We start from the raw sequence: 16,113 nt of genomic DNA, 5'->3' as shown, positions 1-16,113 counted from the left end.
CAAGCTTATAGGAGCAAATCAGAAAGAGAGAAAAAGATTAAGGAAAAGGCTATAGAGATGGGGAGAGGGTTAAACAGTTTCTTTTCTCCAAGTTATCTGTCTGAAGTTCCCTTAGAGCCAAGCTTAGAAGCATCAATTACCAAGCATGCAGGAAAAAAAAAAAGAAAAAATAAAAGCAATGACAACCAAGACTTTTTTTTTCTTTCCTTTCCCCTGTCTAATTTTACAATTAACTTTCAGGAAACCTGTGCCACAGCCGGGTGATGGCTACCAACCAGCTGGCTTGCTCCAATCCCTGCGAGGCCAAATGCCCCCAGCCGCTGGCCAGCAGTAGCAATGAGCCCTGCGTGGTGACCTGCGGTGACTCCCGGGTCATCATTTACCCACCACCTGTGGTCGTCACCTTCCCAGGGCCCATCCTCACCACCTACCCACAGCAAACCGTGGTGGGGTCCTCAGAGTCTGCAGAAGTGACCCAGGCTGAGCCCCCCGCCGCAGTAGCCCTACCTGCAGAGGCGCCACCAGTTGAGAAACTCACCCCACAAGTCATCAGCCGTCCTGAGCCACGCTGTGCTCCGAAGTACTCCTACACCTATTCTTCCCAATGGACACATCCATGCAACTCATATCGCTCCGGAAAGCGGTGGGCATACTGAATACTCATGGAACAATCTGAAGAAGTTACCAAGGGAACTCTAGAAGAAAATTAAGGGTGGAGCTAATGGGATCAGCTCAAATCACCCCAGGGCTGGGCTCCAGCTGGAGAGAATGAGAGCTGTGAGTGCTCAGCCCTTGTGGAAGGCAGGCTTGTGTGTGCATTTCCTCATTTTGCCTTTAGGTTAGGTCTGTTATCCTCTGGCTTCCCCGTTTAGTCATCTGCTTACACTGTGCTTTGTTTCAGTTATGTTATTAACACTGATTTTAGAGAGGTGACTTAGGACGCTAGAAATTGCATGCAGGAAATGCACTAAAAGGGAAATAAATAAATTGATTGCATTACTTTGATGCTGGTGATCAGCGAAAGCCCCACTGGACCCCCAGAAAGATGTACTTTATATTCTGGACAACTTATACTTTGTACAATTGTAGAAAAGCTGTCTCCTTCCAAATAAATTTTCTATACCAAACTACGTCTTTTGGTTTTCATTGCCACATAATCACTGCCTTCTCCTTTCATTCCTTTGTTGAATCTGTAGTGTGGGAATCAACTCTTGTTTCTGCATTAGAGTAAGATAAGAATTTTTTATTTCATGGTCTCTGCTGCCAAAAATTTTTGGGGGGTCTTTGTACTTTACTGGGGAGGTTCTCTGATAGTTTTCGTCATTTATCATCTAGATGAACCTTTCCCAGTAATGCATGCTTAGTATATGGGTGAAGAAAATTATAGTCACAGAGATTATGTAGATGGAGTAGATTACAGGCACAAAGACTGCAGCTTGCTTCTGTCCAGCCTTCTGCAATACTAATATTTGGTGCTGGACAAACAAGACCTGAGTAATAGAGAATTTAATGAGGAAAAGTTAAATAATTAGCAATATACATGTATAGCTGCAACATATTTAGTCAGGGTGAATATATATGTAATTTTTTCGTTGTACACATTGCAAGAATATCCTGCACGAGACTGACCAAACCAGAGAACAAGTCGTGATGTGCCCAAAGAAGAGCCTGAAGAAGCATCAGGAAGGCCTCAAACCAGGTCCCCTGCAGGTTTCATTTCTCAGGGAATGATCTCCATCAAACTTCCTGTGTCCTTCTCAGGGCAGGGCAATTTCCCAGCACTTGACCCAAAGCCCAAAACAGGAGGTGACTTCATTGGGTTCAGCCCTCAAGGTGGAGAATCCCAATGCCCAGACAAAGCCCAGGGGCTCCTGCAGAGGGAGGCAAAGCTGTATGGACACTCTGGTGTGCACGTGTGAAGCACCACAATAGCATCACACCTGATGGGTTGTGACGGGGAGCAGAGGGATCTGGTTTAAAGACCTGAAGAAAGATCACTTTGGATCCCACTGAAAGTTTTCCTTCCTCCTTTCCATCTGGGGGAAGGAAAAGCATATTCATTTCATCTGTATTTTCTTGTTTTCAGTGTAAAAACATATAAGTTTTCCCAGGGTCTGAATAAGAACAAAATATGGCACTAGTCCAGCATTTGTTCCTCTATAGAACACACAGAACAGTATCTCACCTTTGAATCTGCACACAGTAACAAAGCATATCTTTCTGTAGTAATTTGTCTACGGTTTATTTTAAAAGTGGTCTCTGAGAGAAAATCGGAGATATTATGAAACTTTTCGCCATACCTGTGAGCTGTTGGATATTTCACATCATTGCTTTGTTATAAACAAGTTTCATAGCGAAAGGAGGACCAAACTCAGACAAAAGGAAACTCAGACAAAAAGGAATTGTTGATGCAATACAGATTCTTTAATGCAAATGGAGAAGGCAATACAGAAAAAAGCACAACACAGAAATAATGAATTGCAATCATGCAAACCACAAGGCCGTAGCAAGTCTCAATCCAGGGCTTCACCTCAGAGATTGCTTTTCTTAGCATCGTTCAGGAGACTCAGAGCTGGTCAGAGTAGGGAGAGCCTCATCCAAGGATGAGCCTTGCTTTGCTGTACACAAGTACAGGGAAACTTCTGGAGGCACTGTTGGAAACCCTGAGCCCTAAACTGCAGATTTCAGAGGCTGAACTGAGCAAAAAGCAAGGAGTAATGATTTAAAGTAACTAATTTGGAACAGCCGTAAGAGGGATGGAAAGCGACATCTGATGGTAGAAGAGAAGAGGAGGTATTTGTGAAGAGTCAGCAGATGCAGCACTGTAGTGTGTGGATATTTGGGGTTTAGCAGGGCCCACAGCTGCCCCCGAGGGACCCGTAGCCTCGGCCCCAGCCGCCATATCCACAGCTGCCAAAGCCTCCATAGCCCCCAAAGCCTCCAAGGCCATAAGAGCCTCCATAGCCATAAGAGCCTCCATAGCCCCCAAAGCCTCCATAGCCCCCAAAGCCTCCATAGCCTCCAAAGCCGGCACCACGTCCAAAGGTGCCACCCAAGCCCGATCCAACAGCAGGGACTCCTGCTGAGCCGACCACAGCGTTCTGTGGGAAGGAGCTGAGGATGGGCCCGGGGAAGGTGACCACGGTGGCCGGGGGTTGGATCACCACGGTGGAGTCGGGGCACTGGCGCACACAGGGCTCATTGCAGCTGTTAGCCAGTGGGGCTGGGGCGGCCACACCGCAGGCAGGAGCACACAGGCTGGAGCAGGACATCCTTCGGTTCAGGAGATGAAGCTGTGAGAGTAGGCAGAGACATAGTCAGAATAGAAATGGAACACGAATCCTTCATGCCTCTCTTGCATTTGGAGCATGTACCGAGGAAATGCTCTGCACCATATCAGTCAGTCAGAGGAAAAGTACAATATTCACTTGAAATGCTGGTGTAAACCACCTGCTCTTCCTGCATGAGGCTATGTCCCAGCTGAGCCAGAAGGTGGAGTAAAACTCCCTCACAGAAAGCAGTGAGAAAATCATGGAGAGCTCAGAAGATAAAATTGCATTGGTAAGCTCAGGACACAGTGCCTAAAAGTTTAAATATCCATTATTTCCTTATTACAGAAAAAAAAATATGATCACATCCAGACTTATCAGGCACTAAGAAAAAAGTGTTAGAGCCCACAGCAAAGAAGCACTTGACAAAAGTACTGCTAAGAAACTGAGGAGATACATAAGGCATAGACTTACTACTCTGAGATGGAGAGTCAAGTGGAGGAAGGTGGATAGTGGACTGCAAAGCCCTCAGCTCTTTTATACCTGTCCCAGACATCCCCAAGCATTGACTTGAGGGCGGTAGTGGCAGAAGCCCCAGATAATCATGACATAAAGCCAGCACTCTTCATGACACACAAGGAGTGATGCGGAGTAATTATATCCCTCATCATTGGTACCCTAAGTAACAAACATGCCCTGGAGAAGAAGAATGTGTTGGGAGGGTCAAACACTGATGCAACATCACATGAAGGACCATGTGCCGATGAATCTGACCTCACAACACCAACAAACCCCAAAGTGTTCCTAATCCCAAACTTCATCTGTGTTGAAGAGTCAGAGGCATCCTGCAGATGAAACATTTTACAGTGCAGCACGCTGCCAGCATGCCTCTCATTACCTCCACTTTATGGGCTGGTAAACAGAGATGGTGGAATTGGAAGCAAAAAATGAAGCCATCCCACCCACCTGGGAACCACTCCCAGTTGTCCACCATCTTCCTACACCAGTAAGGACTGGGAGGCAATTGGGGTGTGAGTTCTAGACAATATGTAAACATTACTACTGTGAGATATGGGGCATTTCCTGTTCAGTAGCTTCCTAAAGATGCTGAAAAAATGTGGAGCTATGCTGGATTTTACAGGTGAAGATGCAATTGCACAAAGGATAAGGAAAATATTAGGGTTGATTAGTTCCATTTAATGAGGACCAGTAGCATCGAGAATTTCACATAACTGCATGTTGCCATCCAACTATTCCATCTTCTTGTTCTCCACAACCAGTTTGTGCCTCAAAATCCACAAAGGGCAGAGATACAATTGCATCACTTTACTGGTTGTGTGTCATAAAGCCTATTGGCTTTATTTCATGATTATTGGGAGCTTCTGACACCACCGCCCTCCCATCTACGCCCTGGGCTGTCTGGGATAGGTATAAAAGAGCTGAGCACTTTGCAGTACTCTATCCAGTTTCCTCCACTTGACTCCCTTCAGCTCCTGGTAAGTGCAGCTCTCAGAGGCTTCTCAGGGCTCTCTCTCTGCCTCCATCCATACGGGTTTCCCAAAGTCTTTCCTCACTGTGGGTCCCTTTGCAGGACTCCTTGATTGTGTGGAAGATGTCCTGCTCCAACCTGTGTGCCCCAGCCTGCGGTGTGGCTGCCCCAGCCCCACTGGCTGACAGCTGCAATGAGCCCTGCGTGCGCCAGTGCCCCGACTCCACCGTGGTGATCCAACCCCCGGCCACCGTGGTCACCTTCCCCGGGCCCATCCTCAGCTCCTTCCCACAGAGCTCCGTGGTTGGCTCAGCAGGAGTCCCTGCTGTTGGATCGGGCTTGGGTGGCACCTTTGGACGTAGTGCCGGCTTTGGGGGCTATGGAGGCTCTTATGGCTATGGAGGCTCTTATGGCTATGGAGGCTCTTATGGCCTTGGAGGCTTTGGGGGCTATGGAGGCTTTGGCAGCTGCGGATACGGTGGTGGCTTCCGTCGAGGCCACAGGTACCTCAGTGGCAGCTGTGGGCCCTGCTAAGCACAGCACTGCCTCTGTCCACGATTGAAGGAGAGCTCTGAAAAAGCCCCTGAAGAAGCATGTCCCCATCTGATGCCATGAGGATGGACTCCCCTTCGGCACTGCTGGGCTCTGGTGCTTGGACACCTCGTTCTTGCACGGAGACCAGCTCTTTCTTCCTCTGCTCCGTTTGATCTTTGCTTCAGGACTCGCTGCTCTGTGATGATGCAGCCCAGTGCTGACTGCCTGCTTCTGTCCTGCCATCTGCAAGGAGATGGGGACGGCCTCTGGCCAGCGGCTGTGCTTCTGTCACCTCCCATTCACCCCCCCCCCCCCCGACCCTGTAATAAAGGCTCTCTTGCATCACAGTTTTCTTCTCTGAGTTTTCCTTCACCCCTCCTGTTGTGCCCAGTTCCCACAGCATCTGCACAGGCTCTGTGCAGCCACAATCTCTCAGCTGGGCCTTCTCAGGAGCCTTGCGGGCACTGCTCCCTCCCCTCTTACCTGCCCTTGGCTCTATGGCTCCAGCTGGAGCTCACCCCATCCAGATCCCATACAGTGCCTTCAACAGTTGCTCCTGCCTCAGAGCTCTCTCCCTTTCCTCTGCCCCTGGTTCCTGCCTGCTGCAGCCCAAGGAGAGCTCGTGGATAACAGTGAGCTCAGTGCCCACTCTTGAGTGTCCCTGTAGGTGGCTTTTTGGGCTGTGTGGTCCACGGACAGCAGTGCAGCCTCCTAATGGGCAAAGGCCATGTCAGAGCATCCTGCGAGGCCAGGGCGCAAAGAAAGGAGGCTAAGATTCCCTCAGCAGCCTTGTCTCTTGCCTCTCAAGATTATCTCCTACACCTCTTCTACCCAGAGCTCCATGTACCACTACCATAGGCAGTTCTTACTCGCCTTTGGCTGACAAGAAATTCCACAGCAGCTTGGGCCACATGGCTCTGCCTGAGTAGCACAAGCAATGCTGAGCCCTCTGCTGCCTTTCATATCATACAGCGCTCTGGGACTCTAGGCCCCACAAAGCACCTGGCTGCATCAGAGCAATGGGGACCAGCCACCACCTCCCACCAATGGGCCTGTAGTCACCCCATGGGGCAGCACAGGAGGCAGAACATGGGGTTTGGCTGAGCTCCATCACACAGGAGCCAGCAGAGGTGAGGAAGAAGGGCAGAAATAAAGATGTAAACAAGGTTAATGGAGGAAGGACAATTTTCCATTCAACCAGTGCAGGAAACCTATGCTTCTTGTTGATGGCATGTGTTCTTCTGACATCCGCAGCAGTGACCAATCTTCTGCTCCACTACCCAACTTGACATTCCTGGCAGGAATCATCTCTGTGCAAGAGCAGCACACAGTGCTTGGATCATGGGACCAGAAGATGTAGGGGGAGGAAAGGGACACCAGACAAAGAGGAACTCCAAACTGCAACTCAACACCTTTCTGCTCCCTGGGTGAGAATGGCCATGCTCCATTCACGTCTGTGAGTTGAACCTTGGGAACATGGGGATGTACCTCATTTACCCCCTCCTGTGCCTCCTCCAAGTTATGAACATAGGGCCACAATTAGCAGGTGGCAGGAGCCCTGTCCGTGCACTGCTTGTCTTCCCATTTCCTCTGATCTCCATGTGTGATTACTGGACTGTCAAGAAAGGATGTGAAAGAAGGCATGGTCAGTCCTTAGTGGGCAGAGGGTGTGGAAGAGACTCTGTGGGACATCCAATGAGTGTAAACATACTGAAGTGAGGTTTATTTATGAGGTGTCATTATACCAATTGGAAGAAAAGAGGAGGCACAGTGGGATATGCTCTGCAGGACCTCTATACACTGTGATCCTCAGCAGTAATGCACAGCCGCACTGGGCAAATGTCCCAGAGGCAATGCTGTGGGAGCAGCTAGCAGCACAGAATCAAAGACTGTGAGATGTGGGGGAAGTAGGGAAGGAGAAGGAAAATAAAAACACAAAAAGATCAAGATTATGGTGCAAGAGAGAGATTTTATTGTAGGAATACGGGAGGAGGAGGAAGATGTAAAATGGGCAGCCCCTGGCCGGAGGCTGTTCCCATCAACTTGGAGAGGCAGAAGGATAGGAGCAAACAATCAGTGTTGGGCTGTGCCATCACGGGGATGCCAGACCTGAAGAAAAGATCATACAGAGCAAAGAAAGATAGAGCTGCACTCTGTATAAGTACAAGTTGTCCAGGCTCCAGAGACCAGCAGTGCCAAAAGGGAGCCCCTCCTCACAGCATCAGGTGGGAATGTACTAGGACTTCTCCGGAGCTCTACTTCGACCACGGGCAGAGGCAGTGTTGTACTTAGCAGGGCCCGCAGCTGCCACTGAGGTATCCAAGACCACGGCGAAAGCCACCGTATCCACAGCTGCCAAAGCCTCCATAGCCCCCAAAGCCACCAAGGCCATAAGAGCCTCCATAGCCTCCCAGGCCTCCATAGCCCCCAAAGCCTCCATAGCCCCCAAAGCCAGCACCACGTCCAAAGGTGCCACCCAAGCCTGATCCAACGGCAGGGACTCCTGCTGAGCCAACTGCAGCGTTCTGTGGGAAGGAGCTGAGGATGGGCCCGGGGAAGGTGACCACGGTGGCCGGGGGTTGGATCACCACGGTGGAGTCGGGGCACTGGCGCACACAGGGCTCATTGCAGCTGTCAGCCAGTGGGGCTGGGGCGGCCACACCGCAGGCAGGAGCACACAGGCTGGAGCAGGACATCTTCCACACAATCAGAGTCCTGCAAAGGGAACTCACAGTAAGAAAAGTGTTGGAGAGACCTGTATGGATGGAGAGGCAGGGAGAGAGCCCTGAGAAGCCTCTGAGAGCTGCACTTACCCAGGAGCTGAAGGGAGTCAAGTGGAGGAAGCTGGATAGAGGACTCTAAAAGCCCTCAGCTCTTTTATACCCATCCCAGACAGCCTGAGGCATACATGTGGTGGCACATGTATGGTAGTGGTGGCAGAAGCTCCCAATAATCATGAAATAAACCAAATACGCATCATGACTCACAGGAAAAGATGCAGAGCAATTATTTCCTTTCCCATTGGGTACATTGAGACAAAAACATGCCTTGAAGAACAGTACGGGGATGAGAAGGTCACATGGCTATTCACAATTACTTGAAATAAAAGGCACTGCTCTTGCAGATGTGTTGTTAACCAATAACCCCCAATGGGTTCCTAATGCCTTGGCAGGTCAACATGCAGAAACAGACATCATAGCCACAGATGTACCCTTGGCTGGCAAGTGAGAAATGCCCCACGCTCCACTGGGCAGGGAGCTGCCAACAATCAGAGATGCTCTGACTTCCCAACCCAATTGCGTCCTACTATTTGCCACTGAAGGGTGGTGGCAGTTGTTTGGGAGCTGTCCCAGGAGGGGGGGATCATTTCATCGCTTTGTCCAAAGTTTACCAACCCATAAAACAGTGCTAATGAAGGTAATGATAGACACTGTGTCTGTGAGCAGGATTGCAAAGTGCTTTGTCTGCAGGATACCTGTGAGTCTTTCTCATAGACAAAGTTTGGGATTAGGAACAAACTGGGGTTTATAGGTGTTGTGAGTTCAGCATCAGCAGCGCGTGGTCTGTCTTTCATGTAATTGCTTGTAATCATCTGTCCCTCTCATCAGCTACTTGTTCTCCAGAGCATGCTTACATCCCAATATCTCCATTGATAAAGGATTTAATTGCTTTGCCTCACTCCATGATTGTCATGAAACATTGTTACTTTATTTCACAATTATCTGGGACTTCTGCCACCAATGACCTCCCATCTGTGCCCTGGGCTGTCTGGGATGGGTATAAAAGAGCTGTGCACTTTGTAATCCTCTATCCAGCTTCTTCCACTAGATTCCCTCCCTACAGCTCCTGGTAAGTGCAGCTCTCAGAGGCTTCTCAGGGCTCTCTCTGCCTCCATCCATATGGTTTTCCTAAACACTTTCCTCACTGAGGGTCACTTTGCAGGACTCCTAGACTGTGTGGAAGATGTCCTGCTCCAGCCTGTGTGCCCCTGCCTGCGGTGTGGCTGCCCCGGCCCCACTGGCTGACAGCTGCAATGAGCCCTGTGTGCGCCAGTGCCCCGACTCCACCGTGGTGATCCAACCCCCGGCCACCGTGGTCACCTTCCCCGGGCCCATCCTCAGCTCCTTCCCACAGAACGCTGTGGTCGGCTCAGCAGGAGTCCCCGCCATTGGATCGGGCTTGGGTGGCACCTTTGGACGTGGTGCCGGCTTTGGGGGCTATGGAGGCTTTGGGGGCTATGGAGGCCTGGGAGGCTATGGAGGCTCTTACGGCCTTGGTGGCTTTGGGGGCTATGGAGGCTTTGGCAGCTGTGGTTACGGTGGCTTTCGCCGTGGTCTTGGATACCTCAGTGGCAGCTGCGGGCCCTGCTAAGCACAGCACTGCCTCTGCCCCTGGTCGAAGGAGAGCTCTGCACAAGCCCCAGCACATCCTCACTTGATGCCGAGAAACAGGGTTTCCCTTCGCCACTGCTGGGCACTGGTGCTCAGTCTTCCCGTCCCTGCACAGCGACTCTGTGCTCTATCTTCCTTTGCTGTGCTTGTACTTCAACTTCAGGTCTGGACACCCCCTGATGTCACAGCCCAGAACTGAGTGCCTGCTCCTTTACCTCTGTCCTGTGCAAGAGACTGGGGACATCCTCTGGCCAGGGGCTGCCCTTCCACCAACTCTCTCAAACATGGAACCTGCAATAAAATCTGTCTTGCATCACAGTTTCCATCTCTGAGTTTTCCTTCACATCTCCTCGATCCCGAGTTCCCACTGAAGTCACAAAGGCTCTTTGGGGCCACCACTTCCAGCTTACAGCCGAGCCTTCTCAGGATCGCTGTGGGCTCTGCCCCGGCCCCTCTCACCTGCCCTGAGCAGCAAAAGATTCAGCAGCAGCTGCCCCAGGCAGGCTCATACTGCACCTTCACCTACTTGCTCCTCCTCACAGCTCTCCCCCACTTCTCTGCCCCTGGTTTCTGCCCCTTGCAGCTCAGGAAGAGTTCTTGGCTCCATACAGAGCTCAGTGTCTGCTCTTGAGTGTTCCTGTAGTTGGCCTTTGTGATGTGGGGTCTGTGGACAGACATGCAGCCTTCTGAAGGGCAAAAACAGTTCCAGAGACTCCTGTGATGCCCTGAGGCAAAGGAAGGAAGGCGAGAGCCCATGAGCAACCTTGTCTACAGCCTCTCAAGATTCTTTCCTGCTCCGCTTCTTTCCAGAGCTCCATGTATCATCAAGGACGCTGATTTTCCCCACCATTGCTCAGAACATTTGACAGCAGCTGTGAAAAATTGCTCTGACAGGGCAGCACAGCCGTGCTTCACTCTGCCCCATGTAGTGAATGCAGTGCTGGCCCTTGGCTGCCCTTCATCTCATACAAACCTCCTGACTCAGGCCACCCCAAATAACCCCCCACCTCAGCGGGATGGGGCCCAGCCAGCACCTCCCACCAATGGGCCCTCCCCCAGCCCACATGGGTCACTACTGGAGGCAAAACATGGGGTTTGGCTGAGCACACTCCCACAGCAGCCAGCAGACACGTGGGGGAAGGAAGGGAGGAACTGAGCTGTAGCCAAAGGCAAGGGAGGAAGGACAATTTTCTGCTCATCCACTGTAGGAAACCCATGGCTGTTCCTGAAATTTGCTGCCTTTTCACCCTTCCCTGTCTTCCAGTTGCTGATGAGTGTGTTCTCCTGAGGTCCCCAGCAGTGACCAACCCTGCTGCTTCGCTGCCCACCTTGATTTCTCTGGCGGGCGACGCCTCTGCACAAGACGAGTGCACAGTGCTGGGATTGTGGAAATAGAAGATGTCTGGGGCACAAAAAGGATGTAAGGAGAGGAGGGCCTCCAAACTCTGACTCAAGACCTTGATGCCTCTCTGGGTCAGGATGGCTGTGCTTCATTCATGGCTGTGAGGGCTCCCTTGGGAACGTGGGGTGGTAATTCCCTTACCCTCTCCAGTGTCCCCTCCAGGCTCTGAACACACGACACGGTTAGCAGCTGGCAGCAGCCCTGTCCATGCTCTGCTTGTCTCCCCATTTCCCCTTACCTCTATGTGTTATCACTGGCATAACAAGAAAAGGAAGAGAAAGCAGGCATGTAGAGGCCAGGTTGTGCAGATCTCATGGAAGAGGTTCTGCGGGACACCCATTGAGTGTTAACATACTGAAGTGAGGTTGTTTCAGAGGTGTCATTGGACCGGTTGTAGAAGAGAGGGGGGCTCAGCGGGATGTGCTCTGCAGGACCCTCTATGCACTGTGATCCTCAGCAGTAATGCACAGCTCCAACTACCAATGTCCAGAGCCAGTGCTGTGGGAGCAGCTAGCAGCCCAGACTCAGAGTCTCTGAGATAAAGGGCATTTAGGGAAGGACAAGGAAGACAAAATACGGGGCTCAAGACTGCAGTACTAGGAGAGCTTTATTGCAGGTTCAGGGGAGGAGGGAGGTGCAGAAGGGCAGCCCCTGGCTGGAGGCTGTCCTAGTCTTCTTGCAGAGAGCAGAGGACAGGAGCAGGCAGCCGAAGCTGGGCCATGCTATCGTGGGTAAGCCGGTGCACAAGCAGAGGTCGGGCAGAACAAAGACAGACAGAGGTGGTCCCCATGCAGGAACGGAGCATTCAAGGTTTGCAGTCCAGTGATGCTGAAGGGAAGCCCATCGTCATGGCATCAGGTGGGAATGTGCTGGGGCTTCTCCAGAGTTCTCTTTCACTGTCCAGATGCAGTGCTGTGCTTAGCAGGGCCCACAGCTGCCACTGAGGTACCTGTGGCCTCGACGCCAGCCACCATATCCACAGCTGCCAAAGCCTCCATAGCCCCCATAGCCTCCAAGGCCATAAGAGCCTCCATAGCCCCCAAAGCCTCCATAGCCCCCATAGCCTCCAAGGCCATAAGAGCCTCCATAGCCCCCAAAGCCTCCATAGCCCCCAAAGCCGGCACTACGTCCAAAGGTGCCACCCAAGCCCGATCCAACAGCAGGGACTCCTGCTGAGCCGACCACAGCGTTCTGTGGGAAGGAGCTGAGGATGGGCCCGGGGAAGGTGACCACGGTGGCCGGGGGTTGGATCACCACGGTGGAGTCGGGGCACTGGCGCACACAGGGCTCATTGCAGCTGTCAGCCAGTGGGGCCGGGGCGGCCACACCGCAGGCAGGAGCACACAGGCTGGAGCAGGACATCTTCCACACAGTCAAGCAGTCCTGCAAAGGAACCCACAGTGAGGAAAGGGATGGGGAGAGCCATATGGATGGAGAGTCAGGGAGAGAGCCCTGAGAAGCCTCTGAGAGCTGCACTTACCCAGGAGCTGAAGGGAGTCAAGTGGAGGAAGCTGGATAGAGGACTGCAAAGTGCTCAGCTCTTTTATACCCATCCCAGACTGCCCAAGGCATACATGGGAGGGCGGAGGTGGCAGAAGTCCCAGATAATCTTTAAATAAAGCCAACACATTTCATGACACACAAGGAGTGATGCTGATTAATTATATCATCATTGGATACATGGAGTAGTAAGTGTGCCATGTCATAGAGGGACATGGTGGGTAGGACCAAATTTCAAATGACATTACATTCTATTCTAGGCTCTGCAGAATCTGAACTAATAACCCTCATACACCTAGGCTGTTCTTCATCGCATTCTTATGGATTTGAATAGTCTTCGGCATTTTGCAGTATATGCTTTTTGTGACTGAGCTTACCACCAGCACACCTGTCATTGTATCTCTTTTGCTGGATGGAAAGCTGAAGTTTTAAAGGATTGATGAAAAACCCCCTCTGTCATTGTAGGTCTCAGTCCTGCCATCTCCTTATGCCAGTGAGAGATGCAGGTGCTGTCCTGGCGATGTTCATGAGCCCACTCCAAGCTCACTCCAAGAAAGTCTTTTGCTGCAGGTTTTAAGTATTCAGGGGTGCCTAATCCACTTCATGGCACTGAAAAATCAGGAGCAACAAATTCAAGCTTGACAAAGTTTGGGGATCAGTAGGATCTGATATGGGGACATATGAGGTGGAGGATGGTAGAGCATACAAGAGTAAGAGGACATGGTTTAGGACATGTTCAGTCTTCTCAGTTGAGGAGGCTACAAGGAGCAAGGGAAGACAACACAAGTTTAGGGTCTGTCTCAAGTGGGTTGTTCACTTCATCTCTGTCCTCAAACTTCCATCACCTCTGTTTTTCAGCCCATAAAAGGGCGGTAATGACAGTCATCGCATTTATAAGCAGGATTGCAAAGTGCATCCTTCACAAGATTTGTGTGATTCTTACACTTTGGGATTAGAAACACATCAGTGATTATTGGTTCCAGAAAGACAGCATCAGCAGTACCTGGTCTTTAATATAATTGCATATAGACATCTGAAGAGAACATCACATCCTTATTCCTCAGGGATGTTTGCTCCTCAGTCTATAAGACGGGGAGGGAAATAATTGCTCAGCATCACTCCTTGAGTGTTACGAAACATGTTGCTTTTTTTTTTCGCAATTCCCTGGGTCTTCTGCCACCACCACCCTCCCATCTACGCCCTGGGCTGTCTGGGATGGGTATAAAAGAGCTGAGGGCTTCTACAGTCCTCTATCCAGCTTCCTCCACTTGACTCCCTTCAGCTCCTGGGTAAGTGCAGCTCTCAGAGGCTTCTCAGGGCTCTCTCCCTGCCCCTCCATTCATATGGCTCTCCCCATCCCTTTCCTCACTGTGGGTTCCTTTGCAGGACTGCTTGACTGTGTGGAAGATGTCCTGCTCCAGCCTGTGTGCTCCTGCCTGCGGTGTGGCCGCCCCGGCCCCACTGGCTGACAGCTGCAATGAGCCCTGTGTGCGCCAGTGCCCCGACTCCACCGTGGTGATCCAACCCCCGGCCACCGTGGTCACCTTCCCCGGGCCCATCCTCAGCTCCTTCCCACAGAACGCTGTGGTCGGCTCAGCAGGAGTCCCTGCTGTTGGATCAGGCTTGGGTGGCACCTTTGGACGTGGTGCCGGCTTTGGGGGCTATGGAGGCTTTGGGGGCTATGGAGGCTCTTATGGCCTTGGAGGCTTTGGGGGCTATGGAGGCTCTTATGGCCTTGGAGGCTATGGGGGCTATGGAGGCTTTGGCAGCTGTGGATATGGTGGCTGGCGTCGAGGCCACAGGTACCTCAGTGGCAGCTGTGGGCCCTGCTAAGCACAGCACTGCATCTGGATAGTGAAAGAGAGCTCTGGAGAAGCCCCAGCACATCCCCACCTGATGCCATGACGATGGGCTTCCCTTCAGCATCACTGGATGCAAACCTTGAATGCTCCATTCCTGCATGGGGACCACCTCTGTCTGTCTTTGTTCTGCCCGACCTTTGCTTGTGCACCGGCTTACCCGTGATAGCATGGCCCAGCTTCGGCTGCCTGCTCCTGTCCTCTGCTCTCTGCAAGAAGACTAGGACAGCCTCCAGCCAGGGGCTGCCCTTCTGCCACCTCCCTCCTCCCCTGAACCTGCAATAAAAGCTCTCTTATACTGCATTCTTGAGCCCCGTATTTTGTCTTCCTTGTCCTTCCCTAAATGCCCTTTATCTCAGAGACTCTGAGTCTGGGCTGCTAGCTGCTCCCACAGCACTGGCTCTGGGACATTTGGTAGTTGGAGCTGTGCATTACTGCTGAGGATCACAGTGCATAGAGGGTCCTGCAGAGCACATCCCGCTGAGCCCCCTCTCTTCTACAACCGGTCCAATGACACCTCTGAAACAAACCTCACTTCAGTATGTTAACACTCAATGGGTGTCCCGCAGAACCTCTTCCATGAGATCTGCACAACCTGGCCTCTACATGCCTGCTTTCTCTTCCTTTTCTTGTTATGCCAGTGATAACACATAGAGGTAAGGGGAAATGGGGAGACAAGCAGAGCATGGACAGGGCTGCTGCCAGCTGCTAACCGTGTCCGTGTGTTCAGAGCCTGGAGGGGACACTGGAGAGGGTAAGGGAATTACCACCCCACGTTCCCAAGGGAGCCCTCACAGCCATGAATGAAGCACAGCCATCCTGACCCAGAGAGGCATCAAGGTCTTGAGTCAGAGTTTGGAGGCCCTCCTCTCCTTACATCCTTTTTGTGCCCCAGACATCTTCTATTTCCACAATCCCAGCACTGTGCACTCGTCTTGTGCAGAGGCGTCGCCCGCCAGAGAAATCAAGGTGGGCAGCGAAGCAGCAGGTTGGTCACTGCTGGGGACCTCAGGAGAACACACTCATCAGCAACTGGAAGACAGGGAAGGGTGAAAAGGCAGCAAATTTCAGGAACAGCCATGGGTTTCCTACACTGGATGAGCAGAAAATTGTCCTTCCTCCCTTGCCTTTGGCTACAGCTCAGTTCCTCCCTTCCTTCCCCACGTGTCTACTGGCTGCTGTGTGGGCGTGCTCAGCCAAACCCCATGTTTTGCCTCCAGTAGTGACCCATGTGGGCTGGGGGAGAGCCCATGGGTGGGAGGTGCTGGCTGGGCCCCATCCCGCTGAGGTGGGGGGTTATTTGGGGTGGCCTGAGTCCAGGAGGTTTGTATGAGATGAAGGGCAGCCAAGGGCCCAGCACTGCATTCACTACATGGGGCAGAGTGAAGCACGGCTGTGCTGCCCTGTCAGAGCAATTTTTCACAGCTGCTGTCAAATTGTTTCTGAGCAATGGTGGGGAAAATCAGCATCCTTGATGATACATGGAGCTCTGGAAAGAAGCGGAGCAGGAAAGAATCTTGAGAGGCTGTAGACAAGGTTGCTCATGGGCTCTCGCCTTCCTTCCTTTGCCTCAGGGCATCACAGGAGTCTCTGGAACTGTTTTTGCCCTTCAGAAGGCTGCACGCCTGTCCACAGACCCCACATCACAAAGGCCAACTACAGGGACACT

The 16,113-nt window shown here is 51.8% G+C and overlaps 6 pseudogenes across 6 annotated transcripts; 3 read left to right on the top strand and 3 right to left on the bottom strand.

The window, feature by feature from the left end:
- Positions 1 to 2,846: 2,846 nt before the first annotated feature.
- Positions 2,847 to 3,272, bottom strand: LOC306956198 (claw keratin pseudogene; annotated as a pseudogene). Its single transcript has one exon. The product of its transcript is annotated as a claw keratin pseudogene (transcript).
- Positions 3,273 to 4,881: 1,609 nt separating this feature from the next.
- On the top strand, positions 4,882 to 5,292 carry LOC306956199 (claw keratin pseudogene; annotated as a pseudogene). Its single transcript has one exon. The product of its transcript is annotated as a claw keratin pseudogene (transcript).
- A 2,288-nt stretch (positions 5,293 to 7,580) lies between these two features.
- Positions 7,581 to 7,988, bottom strand: LOC306956204 (claw keratin pseudogene; annotated as a pseudogene). Its single transcript has one exon. The product of its transcript is annotated as a claw keratin pseudogene (transcript).
- Positions 7,989 to 9,255: 1,267 nt separating this feature from the next.
- On the top strand, positions 9,256 to 9,663 carry LOC306956203 (claw keratin pseudogene; annotated as a pseudogene). The gene has a single exon. The product of its transcript is annotated as a claw keratin pseudogene (transcript).
- A 2,340-nt stretch (positions 9,664 to 12,003) lies between these two features.
- On the bottom strand, positions 12,004 to 12,447 carry LOC306956191 (claw keratin pseudogene; annotated as a pseudogene). The gene has a single exon. The product of its transcript is annotated as a claw keratin pseudogene (transcript).
- A 1,545-nt stretch (positions 12,448 to 13,992) lies between these two features.
- On the top strand, positions 13,993 to 14,418 carry LOC306956195 (claw keratin pseudogene; annotated as a pseudogene). Its single transcript has one exon. The product of its transcript is annotated as a claw keratin pseudogene (transcript).
- Positions 14,419 to 16,113: the final 1,695 nt, after the last annotated feature.

The sequence above is a fragment of the Tetrao urogallus genome, assembly GCF_951394365.1.
Source record: "Tetrao urogallus genome assembly, chromosome: 28".
NCBI classification, from domain to species: Eukaryota; Metazoa; Chordata; class Aves; order Galliformes; family Phasianidae; genus Tetrao; species Tetrao urogallus.
The sequence above is the reverse complement of the archived record's forward strand: the minus strand, read 5'-3'. Positions and strand labels throughout refer to the sequence as shown.